This window comes from Temnothorax longispinosus, chromosome 11 (assembly GCF_030848805.1).
Source record: "Temnothorax longispinosus isolate EJ_2023e chromosome 11, Tlon_JGU_v1, whole genome shotgun sequence".
NCBI lineage: Eukaryota > Metazoa > Arthropoda > Insecta > Hymenoptera > Formicidae > Temnothorax > Temnothorax longispinosus.
Genome location: NC_092368.1, coordinates 7,194,264 through 7,216,456, shown reverse-complemented (window position 1 = coordinate 7,216,456; position 22,193 = coordinate 7,194,264). Strand labels below are relative to the sequence as shown.

The following is a 22,193-nucleotide window of genomic DNA, read 5'->3' as shown; positions in this document are numbered from 1 at the left end:
GTTAAACGCGAAGTATTTTCGGACGAATTTTAAATGTAGACAATGCACTGAGGATGACTCCAAAAAGGGTCGAAACGTTGCGACTTATATATAACTATACTTTGTACAATAAATTTTTCGACTGTACATCAAGTTCGGCTCTTATTGCCTAATCAAATTTTTAATTTAAAAAACTACTTTTTTAGTTCATTTTCTCTTCGCTACAATATTTTACATAATTACTATATCGGTATAACTTTTTTATATCTTTTTGTCAATGTAATATTTCAAAATTACCGTTCTTACCGCAAATTGCAGCAGCATTATGAACAAGTTATGCACGAGAATTGTTCCCCGTCAAGTGTTCCATTCAGACTACGTCCGATATCGCTTAATTCATTAATCTCCTACGTGTTCGCCGCCTTATCTTCACCATATCGAATTGCATTACGGCTTAGCCGATAGATCTTTATAATCCAGTCGCCGCAAGTCTGACATATGACATTAAACTATAATCCATCGCGCGCTTGAAGTGTACTCCAAATTACCTTTTTCAAAAAAGATAAAAAAAAGTGCCACCTACACGCGCAATGTATGATGTAAATCCAAAAATCCTAAATAGATAGCTTTATTTCTCTCTAACAAAATAATTCACAAAATTGAGTTATCTAACTCAACCTAAAGTAATATGTATTTCAAAAAAAGATGTAAAATCTTTAAATTGCGTCAATTGCAAAGATATATATATATATATATATATATATATATATATATTGCTTTAAAAAATAATTGTTGTGCAATTACTTTTAAAAAATAAAAACTAAGTAATACGTATCTTTGTGTTCCCATTCAAGAATCTTTCTATTCCAACCTAAGTTTAGTAGTAGCTTTAATTCTTCTTAGTAAAATTATAATATTATAAAAAATCATTTTAATCACAAAGAATTAAAGAGGACACAGTAAAAAATAAAAATATTAAATTAAAATAAAATAAATAAATTTTTCTTGTAAAAAAACTTGGCACTGCTTTTTTATTCCCGTTGCATTCTTCCCTAAATTATGTTTATTGTTTTTTTATTTAATAAAAAATTTCAGTACTTTATTAAATTTCGAGATTTAGTAGAAATTACTTATTAGGTTGACTTAGATAACTCAATTTTGTGAATTATTTTGTTAGGGAGAAATAAAGCTATCCCACACAGCACATAATATTGCAGAAATATTGCAGTAATATTGCAATATAGTGGAAATATTACGTATTACAATGAAATATTTCAGAAATATTACTGATGTATTACACGTTTTTAAATAATATTGAAATATTACAGTAATATTGCTGCAATATATTGTTGAAATATAATACTTTAAGTAGCAAAATAATGTCAAATGACATTTTAATGACATCTTATTGACGTCATTAAGACGTTATTATTAAGGTATCACACAATCATACGTATTGCACAGATAATATATACCATTTAAAGAATTTTGGACTGAAAGAAAGAAAAATCTAAATAAAAAAATGTAATGAAATCAAAAGAGACTGACTTGGGTAAATGTTTAGTATAACGCTCTCCCCTCCGATTTTCTTACAACTTTGTAAAATTGTTTATTTCTGTGTGTAAAAAACATTCTGAGAAGGAAAATTGTCGCTCAGGTCTCGTTTTTTTTTTAATTTAATTTCAAAGTTTTGATGTCGGTAAGGTATGAAAATGATAATTTACGTTTTTTAAATACTGCGCAATTTTATTTGTTACTATATTCACAAATTAAGTTGTCCGCATACTCATTAACGGTGCCATTTAGGTTAAAATTTTATGGTTGTGAAATACTGTACGTGGCCAAAATTGATAAATTGATAAATTGATAAATTGTGATTTTCGTTAAAGCACTGCACACACACACGTGTGTATGGCCTGCTTTATAGAAATTGTGATTTTTGTTAAAGCAGGGCACACACACACACGTGTGTATCCCCTGCTTTATAAAAGTTGTGATTTTCGTTAAAGCAGGGCACAAGCACACGTGTGTATGCCCTGCTTTATAGAAGTTGTGATTTTCGTTAAAGCAGGGCACGCACACACACGTGTGTATGCCCTACTTTATAGAAGTTGTGATTTTCGTTAAAGCAGGGCACACACACACACACGTATGTATGCCTTGCTTTATAGAAGTTGTGATTTTCGTTAAAACAGGGCACACACGTGTGTATCCACTGCTTTATAAAAGTTATGATTTTCACTTGGATTTTTGTTAAAGCAGGGCACACACATGTTTTAAGCAGATATTTTGTATTTAATTAGCAGACAGTTGTCACGTGACCTTCAAATGAAGTTGCGCAGTACTTTAAAAACGTAAATTATCATTTTCCTACCTTACCGACATCAAAACTTTGAAATTAAATTTAAAAAAAACGAGACCTGAGCGACGATTTTCCTTCTCAGAATGTTTTTTACACACAGAAATAAACAATTTTACAAAGTTTTAAGAAAATCGGAGAGGAGAGCGTTATACTAAACATTTACCCTGACTTGTACTTTTGGGGAATAAAAGTGATTAAGATAAATTTTATAAGTGGTGGTATTTAATTTTATAACTTGTTATTTGTTTTGTAATAATAATAGGTAATTATATATACAATTAATTTTTAATTAAGCCAGTAAGTAAATTGATAATAAAATAAATGGATAAAATTTAAAATTTATATTTCTTATATAATCAATATTAAACTTTTCAAATTACGAGTTTGTCACACGGATAAACAGAACGTTTCTGAGTGCGTAAGTGGAGGGAAGAACGCTAGTGTGTGTGGCTATGCGCTTGGTCGCAGCACCGACCCCCACCATTCCCGGTCTTCTCTCGCTGTCTCTTGCATGGCTCCGTGGGACCACGCAATCACGTGTACGACACCACACAGAAACAATCGTTTTAATTTCAGGTAATTTTTCTTTATTCAATAAATATTGTTCACACAGATATTTTTAAAAGTATTTTTGTATAATTATTACTAATATGTACATTGTACATATATATTTGGCGATTTGTCTTTAAATCCAAAAATAGAGATTACGTGGCATAATGGTCTGCAAAAACCACGTTAATATCATAAAAATCATTTCAATGACCATCTTAAAATACATATATTTGCCTTTATAACCTTACTGAACGAGTCTCTAATGAAATTATTTATTAACGGCTTCATACTTAAATCTTGATGCTAACTTAACCTCAAAATGGTAAATGTTTAGTATAACGCTCTCCCCTCCTATTTTCTTAAAACTTTGTAAAATTGTTTATTTCTGTGTATAAAAAACATTCTGAGAAGGAAAATCGTCGCTCAGGTCTCGTTTTTTTTAAATTTAATTTTAAAGTTTTGATGTCAGTAAGGTAGGAAAATGATAATTTACGTTTTTAAGGTTGTATGACCCCTTAGAAGAAAAAATGCCAAATTTTTCAAACTTTGTCAGGTGATGAGTATTATAATAATAAAGCATTGTGCCAAGTTTGAACAAGTTTGCGAGGCCCGTTTAAAAGTTATAACAATTTGAATTTAACATGGGCTCTTATGGAAATTCATCAAGTTTCACTGTTTTTTCAACTTCATTTGAGAAATTAATATCGAAGAAAATATGGCATCCTTTTAAAACTTTGCAGAAATATTAATAAACATCTTACAAACAAATTAGAACCAAAAAAATTATGACTTCGAGGATATTTTCTGAAATATTGAATAAAAACCAAACAGAGAACAGTCTCGCTTGGTCTCACTGAACTCGTAAGTACAGAGATCCGGCAACAGCGCACTATGACGTCACATTAGAACCTCTCTCTCCGTTACTCTCCGTAAAGGATAACAAATACTACAGAGGTCCGTTACTTTTTCCAATAGAGCCTCCTGTGTATCGAAAGTGTGCTCTGAGCACGTGTAATATACAGACGCATCGTTTGAGGTTAGTTTTCGCTTGCGCTACGAAAATGCCGAAAGTAAAACGTTACATGTGGAAAGGAAAAGTTGTCACTGAAAAAGTGTACAATCAACGGTTAGCACAGACAAATACTGGGAAACGTAATTTGAAGACACGAGTCGAAACCACACCAGATGATTGTAACAATTCCATGGCACATGTAACGTTTTACTTTTGGCATTTTCGTAGCGCAAGCGAAAACTAACCTCAAACGTTGCGTCTGTATATTACACTTGCTCAGAGCACACACTTCGCGTTCACGCAGCTGATGTCGAGTGAGATCAATGCTACCAACTTACAGAAAATGCGACGTTGTCGCGATCAAAATACTTTTTTATGAGAGCTATTGTATTTAATTTATTAATAAATGACGTAAATAAATAACGTAATATAATTTCATTAGTATTTTTAAACAGTAATTACTATGTTTTGTTACTTTTTTAAAGATTTTCACACTTTCTGATTTTCGTTTGTGTCAGTTGCAAGTTAGGTACAGTCTTTCTAAAAATCATTAAAAGTGAAAGTTTGCATACGAGAAAATATGCATAAAAATGTCTCTATAGCTCTTAAAAACACAGGCAACCGTTATTTTAATAAAATATTAATATAAATATTACTTTCCAGTAAAGAATATCTTCTTAAATATGTTAATTAGCTTCATGTTACGTTTCTTAAACTTTTGGCAGAGATCTTACGGGTCATACAACCTTAAAAGTACTGCGCAACTTCATTTGAAGGTCACGTGACAACTTTCTGCTAATTAAATACAAAATATCTGCTTAAAACATGTGTGTGCCCTGCTTTAACGAAAATCACAACTTTTATAAAGCAGTGCATACACACGTGTGTGCCCTGTTTTAACGAAAATCACAACTTAATTCTATAAAGCAAGGCATACATAAGCTCAGAAAAAAGAAAAAAAAAAAGATTTTCACACTTTCTGATTTTCGTTTGTGTCATCAGTTGCAAGTTAGGTACAGTCTTTCTAAAAATCATTAAAAGTGAAAGTTTGCATACGAGAAAATATGCATAAAAATGTCTCTATAGCTCTTAAAAACACAGGCAACCGTTATTTTAATAAAATATTAATATAAATATTACTTTCCAATAAAGAATATCTTCTTAAATATGTTAATTAGCTTTATGTTACGTTTCTTAAACTTTTGGCAGAGATCTTACGGGTCATACAACCTTAAATAAGTACTGCGCAACTTCATTTGAAGGTCACGTGACAACTTTCTGCTAATTAAATACAAAATATCTGCTTAAAACATGTGTGTGCCCTGCTTTAACGAAAATCACAACTTAATTCTATAAAGCAAGGCATACATAAGCTCAGAAAAAAGAAAAAAAAAAAGAAAATTACGTGTGTGTGTGTGTGTGTGTGTGTGTGTGTGCCCTGCTTTAACGAAAATCACAACTTCTATAAAGTAGGGCATACACACGTGTGTTGGTGCCCTGCTTTAACGAAAATCACAATTTATCAATTTATCAATTTTGGCCACGTACAGTATTTCACAACCATAAAATTTTAACTTAAATGGCACCGTTAATGAGTATGCGGACAACTTAATTTGTGAATATAGTAACAAATGAAGTTGCGCAGTATTTAAAAAACGTAAATTATCATTTTCCTACCTTACCGACATCAAAACTTTGAAATTAAATTTTAAAAAAACGAGACCTGAGCGACGATTTTCCTTCTCAAAATGTTTTTTACACACAGAAATAAACAATTTTACAAAGTTTTAAGAAAATCGGAGGGGAGAGCGTTATACTAAACATTTACCCTCAAAATTTTTAACAGTTTAATCCAACTGGAGCCCTTAGTTGGAGATACGTGATAGAAATATGCCGATCCCAAATCTCCTAAAAAGCAGTTTAATCATTAATTAAATGATTTAACCATAATTATTTAACCATTTTACATTATTTTATAACAATTATTGTTCTTATGCTATATGTTACAGTATTGTTCCATCAGTGGATGTTTATGCAGTCCAGAGCAGCACCAAGTAGTTTGATAGAAGAGCAAAAGATTTATTTATTAGATATGTAAGTATAAGAAAAAGTTAAATTTGATATAAACCATACTTTCCAATATTAATCGTCAATACTGAAAATCCAAAGTATACGTGTAACATCAACTACAGATTTTCAGTATACATAGATAGTGAATATCACAATACAGATATATAATTAGATGTAAATAATAATTACTGTTTTTGTATTATGTTGCAGTGTTACGTTGCTTTCCATCAGTGGAAGTTCACGCAGAGCAGCACCAAGCAGTTTGATTTCTATCAAACTCTTCTGAACGACAGCTTCACTTATTAGATACATAAGTAAGAAAAATTTAAACTTGGTATAAATTGCGTTCCAATATTTTAATATCCAGTACTGAAAATCTAAAGTGTATGTATAACATTAACCATAGATTTTCAGTATAGACAGTAAATATCGGAACATGTCATACTTAACCCCGTACTCTTATGTTTTAATATGTAATTATGTATGAAATGAACAGGGTGATTTTTATTTCGTGTGCCAATCATCTCCGCTATAATTATCTCAGAAAGTATTGATTTATTGGAAAAATGTTTCAGATAAAAGTTGGAAAGTTCAAGGAGGACGCAATAGACAATTTTATTAGATTTTGAGTCCGGGACCTGTGTTAAGCCTAATAGGATCCAAGTCAAATTATTTAAATAGAAACCCCCTTTTTATGGTATCATCTTTTTCTACTAATTAATATGAACAACTTTTGTCTGAAACATTTTTTTATTTGCCTTATACTTTTTGAGATATTCAAGGAAAACTTGAAATATTTTTTTCAATATTTAGCTTATAATAGATATTTGTCAATAAATGTTTGTCGGAGTGAAAAGTGGTACAGGACTTTTTGACTTGATTTGGTTTCAAGAATATACTGTCGCAATAGTATTCTAATTTCTTTAAATAATTGTGTACACATGAAAGCTTCAAGAAAATGTATACACAAATATTTAAAGAAATTAGGGTATTATTGCAATAGCATATTCTTGAGACCATATCAAGTCAAAAAGTCTTGTATCATTTTCCCCTCCGACAAGCATTTATCAAGATATAAGCTAAATATTAAAAAAATTATCAAATTTTTTTTGAATATCTCAAAAAGTACAAAGCAAATAAAAAATGTTTCAGACAAAAGTTGTTTATATTAATTAGTAGAAAAAGATGATGTAATAAAAAAAGGGAATTTTTATTTAAAAAATTTGACTTGGACCTTACTGGGCTCAACATGGGTTCCAGACTCAAAATCTAATAAGATCATCCATTATTCCTCTATAAACCCTCCAACTTTTATCTGAAACATTTTTCCAATAAACCAATATTTTCTGAGATAATTAGTGAAGATAATTGGCATACAAAATAAAACTCACCTTGTATAATATAATTAGATATAAATAATAATTACAGTTTTTGTATTATGTTATAGTGTTACGTCATTCTTTATCAGTGGAAATTCATACAGTGTAGAGTAGCATGGAGCAATTTTGAAGAAGAAAGAGATAGAAAAGATAATATCAATATTATTTTCTTAATATTGTATGTAATACTATTATTAAAAATAACAATTTGATAAAATTTAATAATATTCATTAAAATGTTTTAATTTTTAGCAATATTAAATAAATATTATCTAATATTACACAAATAATATTATTGCGTTTACAATATCAATATTATTTTAAAATTGTAACAATACTATTGTTTGAAGTTGAAAGAGAAAGAGAGAGAGAGATTGTGTTATTCTTTTTTTGCGGCCATCAGTGTCGATTGTAATATAATAGGTTGCCGCGCATTCTACGCAATTCTCGGAAAAGGCGCGCAAGCGGCGCCGACAACGTTGCGTCCCAGGCGGCGAGGCACACGTGTGCCGCGCATGCTCAAGCATGTTAGGACGGGGCGCGCAGCCCGGCCGAGCGAGCATTCGTTTCGCAGAGCTCGCGCGTGATACATCGCGCGTTGCATACGTCGAATCAAATATATATTGCGTCATTCTTTACGAATCAAGTCGTTAAGTTGTGATCTGCCGTTACTTGTGTCTTAGTAAATTAATCACTTCGAATATTTTAATCAACGAAAGATACGTTAAACTGCGATCGTCACCGAGAGGAATCCAGGGATATCCGTCCCGGCGAGCCATGCCGGCACGTGGAACGAAGGAAGGCAGCCATTTGCTGCAACGCTCGAGATAGCCTTTTCGACAGGAATCACGAGCCCTTTCGAAGTCTTCAAGGAAAAGTATTTTGTGGCGTGTTCTGTAAGACTAGCTCTAAGTTTTCATCTGATTTGCTCACAAGGTAACCAATTATTTAACAATCTTGAGTAGAGACGTTAGAAGTTCATCTAACGTTACAATGAGGATCCTGATCAAAGGATCCTAAGCTCATCTGAGGGTTATCCTTGCTAGTATGAGGAATATAATAAGTTTCGCGTATTAAGAGGAAAACTTCCTCACTTCTTTTGAACAGGACAGTAAAAGTTATCTCGAGTCTAATTAGAATACTGAGCTCAGTCTAAAGTAAAATCATTAATCGTACGGTTGCAACCATTTTCGTGAAAAGTAAAAGAAAGACTTTATTTATTCTTTATGCGATTGTTTCATTCTCATTAATCAGACAATGTTTCTTATTGCGTATTATGTTACTTTGCGAACATTCTTTACATTCACTTTGAATAAGTATTCAATGAAACTGCGTTCCGTGCGAAACATATAAATCGTCTCTTGCGTTATTATCAAACTACATATTATTCATTTCCGTGCGTTTATATAAGAATTTATATTCTGATTGATTTGCTTTATTTGTTGCACAGTCCTCTCCTGAAATTACATGTTCCTTTTTATTTTGACTACGTCAATAGAAACTCTGAGATTACAGACTATAGATATTTCCTTTATGATTAACCTGATTATATATCGAGGAAAGCATCAGTGAATTCAACTTTTATTTTGTCATCAATACAAGGAAAGGACTGTACTATAATAATTATTGATTTGTTTCCTTTGCGTATGTTATGCATTTATTGTATATTCATTATATGTTATATAATCTATGTAATAACCTGTTCACGAATACTGGGAAGGTTTTCGGGCAGTTTCCCTTCTCCTATGCAACAAATGTTGGTATTCTTTGTCTAGTTCTGCCCATTCGAGTCATTTCAAATTACTTAAATTTATTAAATGCAATCTCTCTCTCAATAAACGGATTCTTATGATTTGTTTCTTCCTCATCTAATTCTAGAGTTCAGGCTTGTGCGCGAGCTTGTGCAAACAACTATTAAAAATAATTTAATAAAATTTAATAAAAATTATTAAAATGGTTTTTTAATTCCTAGCAATATTATACAAATATCACGCAAATATTATAGTAATTTTACCGTAATATTACTGATATATTGCAGTAATATTACCGCAATATTACTGAAATAAATATCAGTAATATTACTGATATTCATTTTCGCGGACATTTTAATATTAGAGATATCTCAGTAATATTACTGCAATATTTCTGATACATTTCATTGTAATATTGCAATAAAAAAATAATATTGCTGCAATATTTCTGCAATATTATGTGCTGTGTGGGATACTATACTATTGTACTATTTAGGATTTTTGGATTTACAACATACATTGCGCGTGTACCTGGCGCCTTTTTTTTACCTTTTTTAAAAAAGGTAATTTTATACTGATATCACGCATTTTGTAGTGTTGCGCTAGTCGGCAAAAAATTTCCATTTTTTTTTTTTAATTATTCACGAAATTAGCAATAACAACAAATTAAATTTTTCTTGAATTAGCAAATTAGTACATAGGTGAAAATAAATTCATTTCTTTTGCAATTTGGTAATTTGTAGAAATAAATTCTTTATTATTAAAATAATTAATAGTTTGTCAAAAATGAATTACTACTTATTTGAAAATTAATAATGAGTAGATAATAATTATTAATTTTTATAATAATTAATGAATAATAAATTAGTCTTAGGTAAATTACTTATTTTAAAAAGTATTAATTGATTTAATATAAATAATTTAATTACTGCAGTTAAACGTGGTTTAAAAAAATAATTACATATGTATATGACAGAAATCTTCCTCCTAGAGTCCTATTCTGTAACTCTAACGACAGTGTCGGTATCGTTCCCACTCGGCATGTTATGTTGCTGAAATATTGAAATATTCGGAAATAGTACAGAAATATTTCGTTAACATTTCATTTGTAACTATGCATCTGAAATATTTCAGAAATGTACCTGCATCATGTTTTTTATAATATTGCATTAACAATATTTCTGAAATCTTTCAGAAAGTTGTTTACAATATTTGTAAGTGTCTGTAATATTGCAAAAAAATGTAGCAGATGCAATATTTCAGAAATATTTCTGAAACATTATAAAAGTAATATTATGTTTGCATTGCACAAATAATATTTCTGTAACATATCAAACGCAACATTGCATTTAAAATATTTCTGAAAAATTTCTGAAAGATTGCGTAGGTAATGAAAAATTGAATTGCAGGCAGTGAATTTCTACAATATTGCAGAAGAAATATTGCAGATGTAATGGTTTAGAAACATTTCTGATACATGATAAAACTATTATTTACATTTAAATTGCACGCGTTATATTTTTGAATGTTTCACATACAACATTGCATTTGTAATATTTCCGAAAAGTTGCTGACAGACTTTAGAACTTATAAAAAATTAAATTTATTATTATATAATTATTACATTTTATTGCATTTTTTCTCTTTTATAATATTAAGAATTTTCTGATATTCCAAATTTTGTCATATGGCATTTTTAATATAAAATATAAAATACTTAATAATATTTAATATAAATTAATATTCGACGTTGACTGGCAAAAAAGATTTATTCGTATATCTGTATTGTTAATATTGTTATGCGATAGCTTTATGGTCACCAAAATAAGCAAGTATAAGAAAGAAAGAAGCGTCAGAGTCAGAGGATCACCACTACCCTGTTCGATCATCGATGTCAAGCAACAAGGCGCCGGTATACTACTTGGATGGGTGACCGGCTGAGAGAGCGGATTTCTTTGGACAAATGCGCGGCGGCTATACGCACATGGCTTAATATATTTTTTTTGTTCCGGTAACAAAATATTTCATTTTTCACATAGGTATCAACAAATAGTTTTTACGTCAGTAACAAAATTTTGTTTGCTAATACAAAACATTTTTCTCAGTGTAAAATGTATTTGAAATATCTCTGAAGTGTTTCTGCAATATTTCGTAGATATATTTCAGAAATATTTCTGAAATATTGATGAAAGGTGTAATATTTCAAATGGAATTTTGCAGAAATGTTTCTGAAATATTACATGCCGAGTGGGTTATGTCGTCGTTGCGCAGCTTTTTTCCATATAGTATACCTGCGCAACGACAACGTAACGATACCGACACTGTCGTTACGAGTTACAGAATAGGGGTCCTGGCCGATAAGTCTATATCGACCTGATATATTTACCTACTGGATCGATAAGAACGCGCGCGTGATTTATCGGATCAGAGCCATCTGTATTCAAAAACGTGAAAGTGACATTCTGAGAAAGACATGAAAACGACGTATCTTAAAAAAAGTCCGTATCTGTAAAATTATCAGATTTGGACTTTGCGTCGCGATATCTCCGCTCGTAGGGCACACGTAGCGGAAAAATAAAAATACTTTTATTACATAATTCAAACCCAAGCTATCGATTGGGTCTATTTAGAACTTGATCGATTGAGCGGTTATTGAAATCTAATAATATCGAGTGCTCATAACTCGTCGCGTCGCGTAAAAGAGCCACGGTGCGGTCTCGCTTCGCGTATATACTTGGCGCGAGACACTACCGTGTCTCTTGATAAGATGCCCCTATTTTTTACCAGATGTTTATCGGCTTATCATATTTTTTTTACAAAATATAAAATAAAAACTGTCATATTTTTTGCAAAAAATACGCTGTAATTTTGCTTCCTCATAGAGGAAGCTTTGTTTTCGTAAACCTCGTAGATGGACTTTTTGTTGGAGCCCGTACTGTAAAAATTATACAAAAATAAAAAAAGTGTACAAATTAAGAATTTGCACATTGCTTGTTCACCATTTTTAAATGTGCAAATTAGGAATTTGCATATTGCTTTTTATTACGCTCATAAATAAGCTTCCTCTATGAGAAAGAAAAATAAGTACTAATAATTATGCATCAAATAAAATACAAGCTTCCTCCGGAGCTTTGTAAACGCAATAAAAAAAGCAATGTGCTAATTTCTAATTTGCTCACTTAAAAATGGTGAGGAAGCAATGTGCAAATTCCTAACTTGCACACTTTGTTTGATTTTATCATAATAAAATGTTATTAACCATTATACAATTTTATCATGATAAAATGTTATAGTATTTTTTAATTATATGTTATTCAAATTTAAGGGCTGCTTATATCTGAGTAGAATTTTGAAAAAATCGATTTTTTTTGCATTTTTTGAAAATATATAGTTTCAAAAATATTGTGTTAAAATATTATATTAAGAAATTCGAAGAATTGTAGAAGTTACGGAGATTTTACTGAAGCGGGGTGGAGCGGAACGTAGCGGTACCGTGCCTTTTTCGCCGGTATCGCGAGATAGCTCTCTCCTCTCAGGACTTCGTGTCCTTCGAGAAGCCTCTCCTCAAGTCGTAATCGGTTTAACAATAAATAATTAGTTCCGCGAATGTTTATTATTTGTATCTCGACTTTATTATTTTTGCTTGCCGATATTTATATTGTTTTTATATGTTATCCTATCTACATTTCTTATAAACGTTTGCCGCGAATGCAACACGGGAAAGAAGAATTCTTCGTAAACAATTGCGAGCAGCTGATGCTGAGAACCTGCTTGAAATCGAAGAAATCGACATTTCTTTTTAGTAGAATCAAACAAGTATTCCATATGAGATTTTATTACACCTAACAGAATGGCATGCATGTAATCCACGACAAAACCCCAAATCAAATCAAAATAGAGGAGATTAATCAAAATAGACGGATTGACACTGTTCGAGATTCCGTTAACGCTGCGCCGTCAGATCAGATGGCAGCATCGATCGAGTAACGACGCTAGATCACCGCGGCAGCTTGCGCCGCGCACGGGCGCGCTCATCGCCAACGTCTTCCTCGCGATATTCAGAGTCGTAAAAATGGCCGCGCAGTGATCAGACGCACGACGTGTGCTCTGTGCATTTTCGATTGTGACTACACATTGAAGTGCCCAGTGATTACAACAGCTGCCGAGATACTGCATTAACATGTAAAGCGACCACTCATCCAGCTCTACTCGGGTACATCAACACGACGACTCAGGCTCACATGTGCGCGAGTGCCGACCGCCACGTGTCTCACCGGCTCACGGGCGATTCATCGAAGAGGACGGCAATTAATATAATTGCCTTTCATGTACACGGACTCTATATACATCTCATTTTGTTCACCGCTCATCACTCTCAGGTCAGATTGTATCAATTTTGACGCATTAAAGACGCATTAAAGACGGCTCAGACTGTGGTCTTGAGTTACACAAAAATAAAGTGAATATTGAGTTAACACCTTCCACGCGCGTCCTTCTCATCCCGCTTCCATCGCCGGGATTAATCAGCGATTTCGCGAACATTTGGTCCTTCGAGCCGGATGCGTGGAACTTAAAGTGTAGCTTGGACACAGATCATGTGAACAGGGCATGCCTTTCACGACATGCCACGTGGACATTATCGCGCGCTTCCGCGGGTGAAGGACAGACATTTCACGCGCGCTCGCGCGTGTTACGAAAACATGTTCACGCGCTCCCGCGAGTGTAAATAGACATTTTCACGTGCTGTTTTTCTCACGCGTCTCTCAAACGTTCTCGGTTCGTGCAGCATTTCTTACACGTGTCTCGACATTTCTCAGGTATTTCATCGTGCGCAGCTCAGGGACGGCTCAACATGACGAAACCCGCAAAGGCGGGTACGGGCGGTACGGAGACCACGACGCCGCTGCTCGAGTTACCACCGACTCGCACATCGGAACGCCAAGCCTCACCCGTGCGCTTGTCCACGGAGCTCATCCTAAATGAACCGCCTGGCGACGGTGCGGAATATTGGCGACACGCTGCCAACTTGTGCAGAGGACATGCCGTTAGAGGAGGTCATCCAAATCTCAATGCATCTCGAAGAGGCGAACAAGGCGTTTCTCAAGGAGCATGCATATCTTGAAGCTTCACAGCCGTCGGCGCTCATTCAACAGCAAAGCGCACGTTGACAGCTCAGCATGTGGCAGCTCAACCGGTTCGCACGGCAGCATCTAATTTACCCGTGCGATTGTTGCAACGGCACTCACTTCATTGTGATGTGCACGTAATTTAGGGATCTTTCAACAGGCGATCGACAAAAATTAGTCATACCACGGAGGCTTCGGTTCAAATGCCTCGGCCGCCACAACGGCCGCTCATGTAAAGGCTCACGGGGGTGCAGGAAGTGCACCAACCGACACCACACGATGCTGCATGAGGCTCATCAGTCGAGCTCATTAGCGAAGCCAATCACCAGCTCAACTGCGACAGCTCAATAAGAAAATGGTGCAATCGTTGCTTACTTCTCTTTGACCCGCTCACCACACTCAACATTGCTCGCTACGGCCCTGGCTCAGATCAGCTCATCTGTTCATACTCAATGCGTGTGGCCTCTCATTGATTCAGGTTCAGAACTTACCTTTGTTTCAGAATCTCTCGTTCGCCAGCTCAACATTACTCGTCATTATTCCGTCATTCTCATCACTGGAATTAATGGCGGAAAGGCGACGCAAACTCGAGGAGTTGCATTGCTTAAGCTCCGCTCACTTCACTCAAGATCAGACGTCATTATTCAAGCTCACATTCTGCAGACGTTAACGAACATCCTGCCATCATTCAACGCTGCACCACAGGAATGGCCGCATCTCTCCAAGTTAACCTTGGCTGATCCAGATTTTCTGACACCACGGCCAGTGGATATTATCATTGGAGCTGACTCATATATGGGCAGATCATCAAGCCCAACATCATCAAACAAGATACATTGATGCCAATTGCGCAGCTCTCAATCTTTGGATGGCTCGTGCTCGGATCTGTCGACACATCATCAACGGCATCTGCTGCAGTGCATCATGCATCGATTCAGGAGAGGGAAGATGCTCTCAATGAGTTACTGTCGAGATTTTGGACACAGGAAGAAGTGCCTGCGAGCAACAATCTTGAGCTTACTCCTGACGAGCAAAGATGTGAAGAACATTTCAAGAGTACTGTTTCACGGGATTCAATAGGTCGATACACAGGTCGACTTCCACTAAAATCATCACTTGATACTCTTGGCGATTCGTATCTCACGGCGCATCGATATCTGAAAAGTTTACAAAGAAGACTCCCACGAGATGACAACTATTGACGTCTGTATCATCAGTTTATGACGGAATATCGAGAGCTCAATCACATGAAGAAGGCTTCACCCGTTTCCAGTCAGCACACACAATATTATTTGCCACATCACGGAGTATTCAGACCAGATAGTGCAACCACAACATTACGCGTGGTATTTGATGGCTCGAATGCATCTGCATCACAGCACCTAGACATCAGATGTTTTGCTCTGGATTCGACAACTTCGACACTTAGTTGCCACTGACATCACCAAAGGGTATAGGCAGATCAACGTGCATGAAGATGACTGAAATTTACAACGGATTCGCTGGATAGATGAACAACTCAATGAAGTGCCATATCATCTAACACCGGTCGATATGTTGACGACATTTTGGAGGCGCCGCCACCGTTCAGCAGGTAATAGAAACTTCAATACTGCTCACCGGACTTGTGCATGGCGGGCGGCTTCCCATTAGCAAGGTGGCACGCGACTCATCAAGACGTACTCACTGCGGTTCAAGCAGAAAGGGATCAGGGCTCACAAATTACATTTGACGATTGCGTAACCAAAAGACTCGGATTACGATGGCTTCCTCAAGAAGATTCATTCACATTCTCAACAAGGATCTCGTCGCACACCGATCACCTCACCAAACACCTCGCTTGGTCTGAAGTGGCTCAGATACTCGATCCACTGGGCTTTGTATCACCAGTAGTGATCAAGGCGAAGATGCTCTTGCAGGAGCTTTGGCTACATGAAGCTCCAATGGGATGAACCACTGCCATCCCAGCTCTCATCACGGTGGCTCATTATCAGAAAAGAACTCACAAGCTTGCAAGCTCTCAATACCTCGGTGGTACATCCAAGGTAGCACCTCTCAAACCACATGGAGTACCTCGTCAGTGGAATTTCACGGCTTTTCTGATACTTCTCAACTGGCAATGGCTGCAGTTGTATTTATCACCGTCCACGGCTCAAATGGCGCCACGATTTCATTGGTGTGCTCCAAACCGAAGGTAGCCCCACTCAAACAGCTCACCATCCCGAAACTTGAACTCACCGCAGCATTGCTGCTCTCAAGACTCATGCAATACGTTCAAGCCACCTTGAAGTTGAACGTCACAGCAACTCACCTGTGGACGGACTCTATTGTGACACTCACGTGGATCAAATCTCATGCATCGCGCTGGAAGGATTTCGTGAGAAATTGGGTCTCTCAAATTCAAGAGCTCACTGCGAGCGCACATTGGAAATACGTACCAGTCACTCATTATGGTGGACGGGACCACCGTGGATACTCACCCCTGAAGCTTGGCCATCTCAACCCGCGCTTTCGGACGAGTTGAGCGAGCATGAGGCTCGTCCTGGCATTGCGCTACATGCGGCCGCATCTCAACCGGACTATCACTGGGACCTGATATATAGGTACTCAACTCTCAACAAGTTATTGAAAATAACAGCTCTTTGTTTCAGATTCATATCGCTTCTGGGAAAGCGCCGACGCAAAACACTGGACTTACACTCAGCTTTGGAGGAGGCCAGATTCTTCTGGATTAAGGCTACTCAAGCGGCATACTTCACGTACGAGATCAAGATACTCACGGCCAACTTGAGATCACCAACTGCTCACGCATTCAGTCGATTGACTGCGTACACAGACGCTCAAGGACTCATCCGAGTTGGCGGCCGTCTCAATCAACCAACATTGGATCAAGACAACAAACATCAGGCGATGTTACCTCGCCACTCACGCTTCTCAACCTTAATCATCGCTCACGCCCATTTGCGTACCCTGACTGGAGGAACACCGCTGACATTGGCTCATGTCAGGCAAAATTACTGGATCATCGGCGGACGGGCTCCAGTGAAGTCTTGTATTTTTCGGTGTGTCGTGTGTGCTCGGCAGGGGGGGATCCGTGCTCATCAACTGATGGGCCAACTACCTCTCTCTCGGGTTACGCCGTCACGTCCGTTTACTCATACGGGAGTTGACTATGCCGGACCGCTCACTATCAAAACATGGAAGGGACGAGGTGTGAAAATATACAAGGAAGGGATCTGTGTTCGTCTGCTTCTCCACCTCCGCAATTCACCTCGAAGTAGTCAGTGACTACCCATCAGAAGGATTCATAGCAGCCTTCCGAAGATTCTCAGCTAGAAGGGGAATTGCTCAGACCATGTATTCGGACTGCGGGACAACATTCATTGGAGCAGACGCCGCGCTCAAGAAAATGTTCATCCAGGGCTCTCAAGAACATCACGGATTGCTAAAGTTTTACAACTTAATGACACAGGATGGGAGTTCAACCCACCAGGCGCTCTATACATGGGGGGCAAGTGGGAGGCGGTAGTAAAGTCTGAAGTTTCATCTGAGACGGACTATCGGGGAGACTCTACTCACGACGGAAGAACTCACAACGGTGCTTACGCAAAACAAGGACATTCTCAACTCGCGGCACTTAGAACCGCTGAGTGACGACCCTGAAGACGTCTCAGCGCTCACACCAGGTCATTCCAATCACTACCATACCCGAGCCATCTCTGATTGACCTAGGAACCTCACGACTATCTCGGTGGCAGCTCATCCAGCAGCGTGTTCAATATTATTGAAAATAACAGCTCTCTGTTTCAGGTTTATCGCTCTTTTTGGGCACAATGGTCGGCTCATTATCTGCAACGCCAGCAGGCGATATCCAAGTGGCATCATCTTAACAACAACATCAAGATGGGTTCCATCGTGCTGCTCACCGACGAACGCTTTTCACCGTGCAAATGGCCACTCGCCAGAGTAACAGCTTTGCACCCCGGCAGGGATGGACTCACCAGGGTGGTTACCCTCAAGACGGCCACGACACTCACTCGGCCAAGGGCCAAGCTTGCCATACTACCCATTTCAACCGAATGAAGGATCAAGAGTAAGGAATCATCAACAAGGTTGCTGATGGCGGGCGGAATGTTCGAGATTCCGTTAACGCTGCGCCGTCAGATGGATCAGATGGCAGCATCGATCGAGTAACGACGCTAGATCACCGCGGCAGCTTGCGCCGCGCACGGGCGCGCTCATCGCCAACGTCTTCCTCGCGATATTCAGAGTCGTAAAAATGGCCGCGCAGTGATCAGACGCACGACGTGTGCTCTGTGCATTTTCGATTGTGACTACACATTGAAGTGCCCACTGCAGTGATTACAACAGCTGCCGAGATACTGCATTAACATGTAAAGCGACCACTCATCCAGCTCTACTCGGGTACATCAACACGACGACTCAGGCTCACATGTGCGCGAGTGCCGACCGCCACGTGTCTCACCGGCTCACGGGCGATTCATCGAAGAGGACGGCAATTAATATAATTGCCTTTCATGTACACGGACTCTATATACATCTCATTTTGTTCACCGCTCATCACTCTCAGGTCAGATTGTATCAATTTTGACGCATTAAAGACGCATTAAAGACGGCTCAGACTGTGGTCTGAGTTACACAAAAATAAAGTGAATATTGAGTTAACACCTTCCACGCGCGTCCTTCTCATCCCGCTTCCATCGCCAGGATTAATCAGCGATTTCGCGAACAGACACCCTTGTAATGCCGCTTGTCTATACGTGTTGCATTTTTCCTTTCATGAGCTCTACTTGCATCCTGATAAGTGGATTCTGCCGTTCTGTCATCTGGTCTCTCAGAGAGGACATTAAAACACCTCGATCTTGGGCCTGTTTTTTCTTGCTTCTCATAACAGAATGTGCAGCCATAAAATGCATGGAAAGACTGCATGTTGAGAAGCTGCTACCGTGCAACAGAATCAGTTACAGCACATAAAGGGATGACCTTACTGATAACCTCTTTTCCTTCGTGATTCCAAGAAAAACCCTCAAAGGAGAGTTTGTTTGCTTCTTTAACAAAGGGTTGCAAGAAAACCATTTGATTAGGATCTTTAGGTCCAGCATATAACCCAGCAAGAAGCATATACCTGCTACGGTCTTTAAATGGGAATTCATTGATCGTTACATAAATAGGCTACAATGATTTACCGGTCGACTTCCCATTGCAGTTTGTATACCGTCCGTAAAAAAAGAAAATAAAAAATTGAGAGGGGAGGAGAGTATTCCTCCAGGAACACAGTGCTTTTTGTACTGCTCCCCGTCGTATATATCCTCAAAAGCATCAGAGTGCTCTTTCTTGCGATTAAATCTGTGGTTTAGCAATAAGGATGCTATACGTGAATCACTTACTAATTTTTTCAATTGCGATTCTAATGATATGGACAAGAAAAAGTTTGACGGCTTAGACACATCTACATTATCAGCACAATAAGAACATTGCACACATTCTGGCAAACAACTCTTTTCCCCTAAGTACACTTTACATGTTGGGCAATAGATGTGATAAGATATGCTCTCCTTTTCTTTCTCTATGTGTTGAAAGTACTTGTACTTTGTTCATGGAAGATCCTTGTCGTGAATTGAGTTGACCATTCGCAGAATGTCAAGTTGTGCCTCCCATGATAATTATGCCTCACTCCTAACACAAGGCACATGAAAACAACATCACCAACTGTAGTGTTTGTGCAATCGCATAATTTCTCTGACAGTTTCTTCTTCTCTGTTTCAACACTGATGTGATTAATAGCATCTGTTGAGGTTGAAGTATCATTGGCCAAGGAATTTTGCTCTGATGATGACATAGTCTTTGAGTCTCTCTCTGATGATGAAGCAGACTCTAGATCCTTTGTTGATGAATCACAGGTAATCTCTCTAATTTCTTCATTACTGTCAGATGGAATATCAGTTGTAGAGTTGTTTCTGTCACATTAGTGATTAGTTTATTTATTCCATTAGAGTAGCTCTAAAAAGAAGAATAAAATAAAAACAGTAATTAAGAAAACGGGGATTCTTATTCTACTACAAATGTAATATTCAGAATAATTGAAAAAAATTATTGCATACCTGTAATGAATATGATGCACGTGAGTCATCTGCAACTCTATTCACAGATCCACCTATCCTCTCAACGTCATTCTGTGAAGATAAAGCTGTTGTAAATGATATATTCTGAAACAAAATAACATTTGCAGTGAAAAAAAATGTTACACTTTGGAACTTTCACACACAAAATTAGTATACTCATATTACTTTACTTAGGTGATTCGGTATCAAGTGTACACCGAAAACATTACCAAACCATCACATTTTGGGTTAGCAAGGATACAATTAAATAATAAATAATAACCTGGTAAAAAATTTTTTATGTAAAAGCATGTAAAAATATATAGAATTATATATCAAAAATGTCCATGCATGCCCTGGTAACCATTCCTTTGCAATTCTGCTGTAAAACTGCACGAAAAGTCGTGCACTAACTTTCGGGCAGATCATGCGTTTTCTATTTCCAACTTTGACTATTTTTCTGTTGGCAGAAACTTGCTCTCGTCGTAGTGCAACAGAATTGTGGAAGATATGTGTATGCATTTACATATAGCAGAATAGTGCAAGAAATGCGGCAGATGCTTGCGCAAATCGCAGTGCAACATAATCGCGCCAGATTTGTAGCAGCGCCTACTGCTACCCATACAACACAAAATATTTTTAAAATATTTTTTAGAAAGATTAAAATAATTTACAAAAATATTTTTTATATTTATAGCACCGCAGTGATGTTGGGTAAGCCTTGCGTTGTATTGCTGGCGAAGATTGTCGCGAATGTCATGATTTTGCTTCGCGCTTCGCCGGAGGCCTGCTTATATTAGATCCCAACTGAAATTTACTTGCGAGTTAGTTTTACCATTATGCGCCGCCTAGCGGCATCGTTGCAAACTAGCACATACAGCAGAATTCAACAAGAATTACGGCAGATGCTTGCGTTAAGAAGTAGAGCAGCAGAAATACAAATGATTTTGGCAGAAATAAACAAAACAAGGCAAATGAGAGCTCGTTCGCGACGATGGACGGGCGACAGTAATAAAATATTACAAATTGAATAAAATATATATAATAAAGTAAACGTTGTGGTCCTTGGTTTGGACCCTCCTCAGTACATATAGCTGGTCGAGTGAAATGCAGTGGTCACAAGTAGTCAAAAATGCAGTTATTCCGCTCTCCGATTATGAGAGTGTGGATCTCGTATCCTCAACGTGACTGTTACCTTAATTCCATAAAAAGAAATAAATTAAATAAATATATATAGTGTTGTGCCGCGCCTGGGGTTGCCGGGTCGGCACGGAGTTCTTTGGAATCCGCCGGGAGAGAGAAGACACTCAAATCCAGATTTTTTGTATAATAGCGTTTAATAAACTTAGATATCTTATTACACAGGTGTTCTTAATCTACTGCCCTGACTTGCGGGCGTTCGTGTAGTTGATTACATTCGGTTGCGCGTGATCTAGCCTTTCGTTCCAGACTGCCCGCCGCTTCTCGGAAGGGCGGGCTTTTATCTCTCGCGCGTTAGCTTCCGCGGTGCTGACTCAGCTGTCAGCGCTTTTGCTTCCGGGCGAGTGACCTGTGTCACTTGCGAAACCCGGAATGCCACCTCAGGTGAGTTTGGCAAGATCCGGAAGCAACGCTGACAGCTAGATGTCGCAATTCGGGATCGTTGACCTTCGCCGCACAACAATATATAGGCTACGGTCAACGTGACGCTACAAATGCTTTGAAGCATTCCTCTTCTCTTTTCTTTCAATGAAGAAAGAAAGAGAAGAAGAACGCTCCAAAGCATTTGTAGCGTCACGTTGACCGTAGCTATAGTCATACCTTAAAAAGTGATCACAAGAGTTACTTGACAGTTAAATTG

General features: G+C 37.3%; 1 long non-coding RNA gene and 1 pseudogene across 1 annotated transcript; one reads left to right on the top strand and one right to left on the bottom strand.

Moving 5' to 3' along the window:
* Positions 1-5,538: 5,538 nt before the first annotated feature.
* Positions 5,539-7,502, top strand: LOC139822373 (uncharacterized). The gene is made up of 3 exons (XR_011734502.1): positions 5,539-5,999; positions 6,186-6,289; positions 7,423-7,502. It is a non-coding gene; the product is annotated as an uncharacterized lncRNA (long non-coding RNA).
* A 2,598-nt stretch (positions 7,503-10,100) lies between these two features.
* LOC139822284 (uncharacterized) lies at positions 10,101-22,134 on the bottom strand (annotated as a pseudogene).
* Between the last annotated feature and the right edge of the window lie 59 nt (positions 22,135-22,193).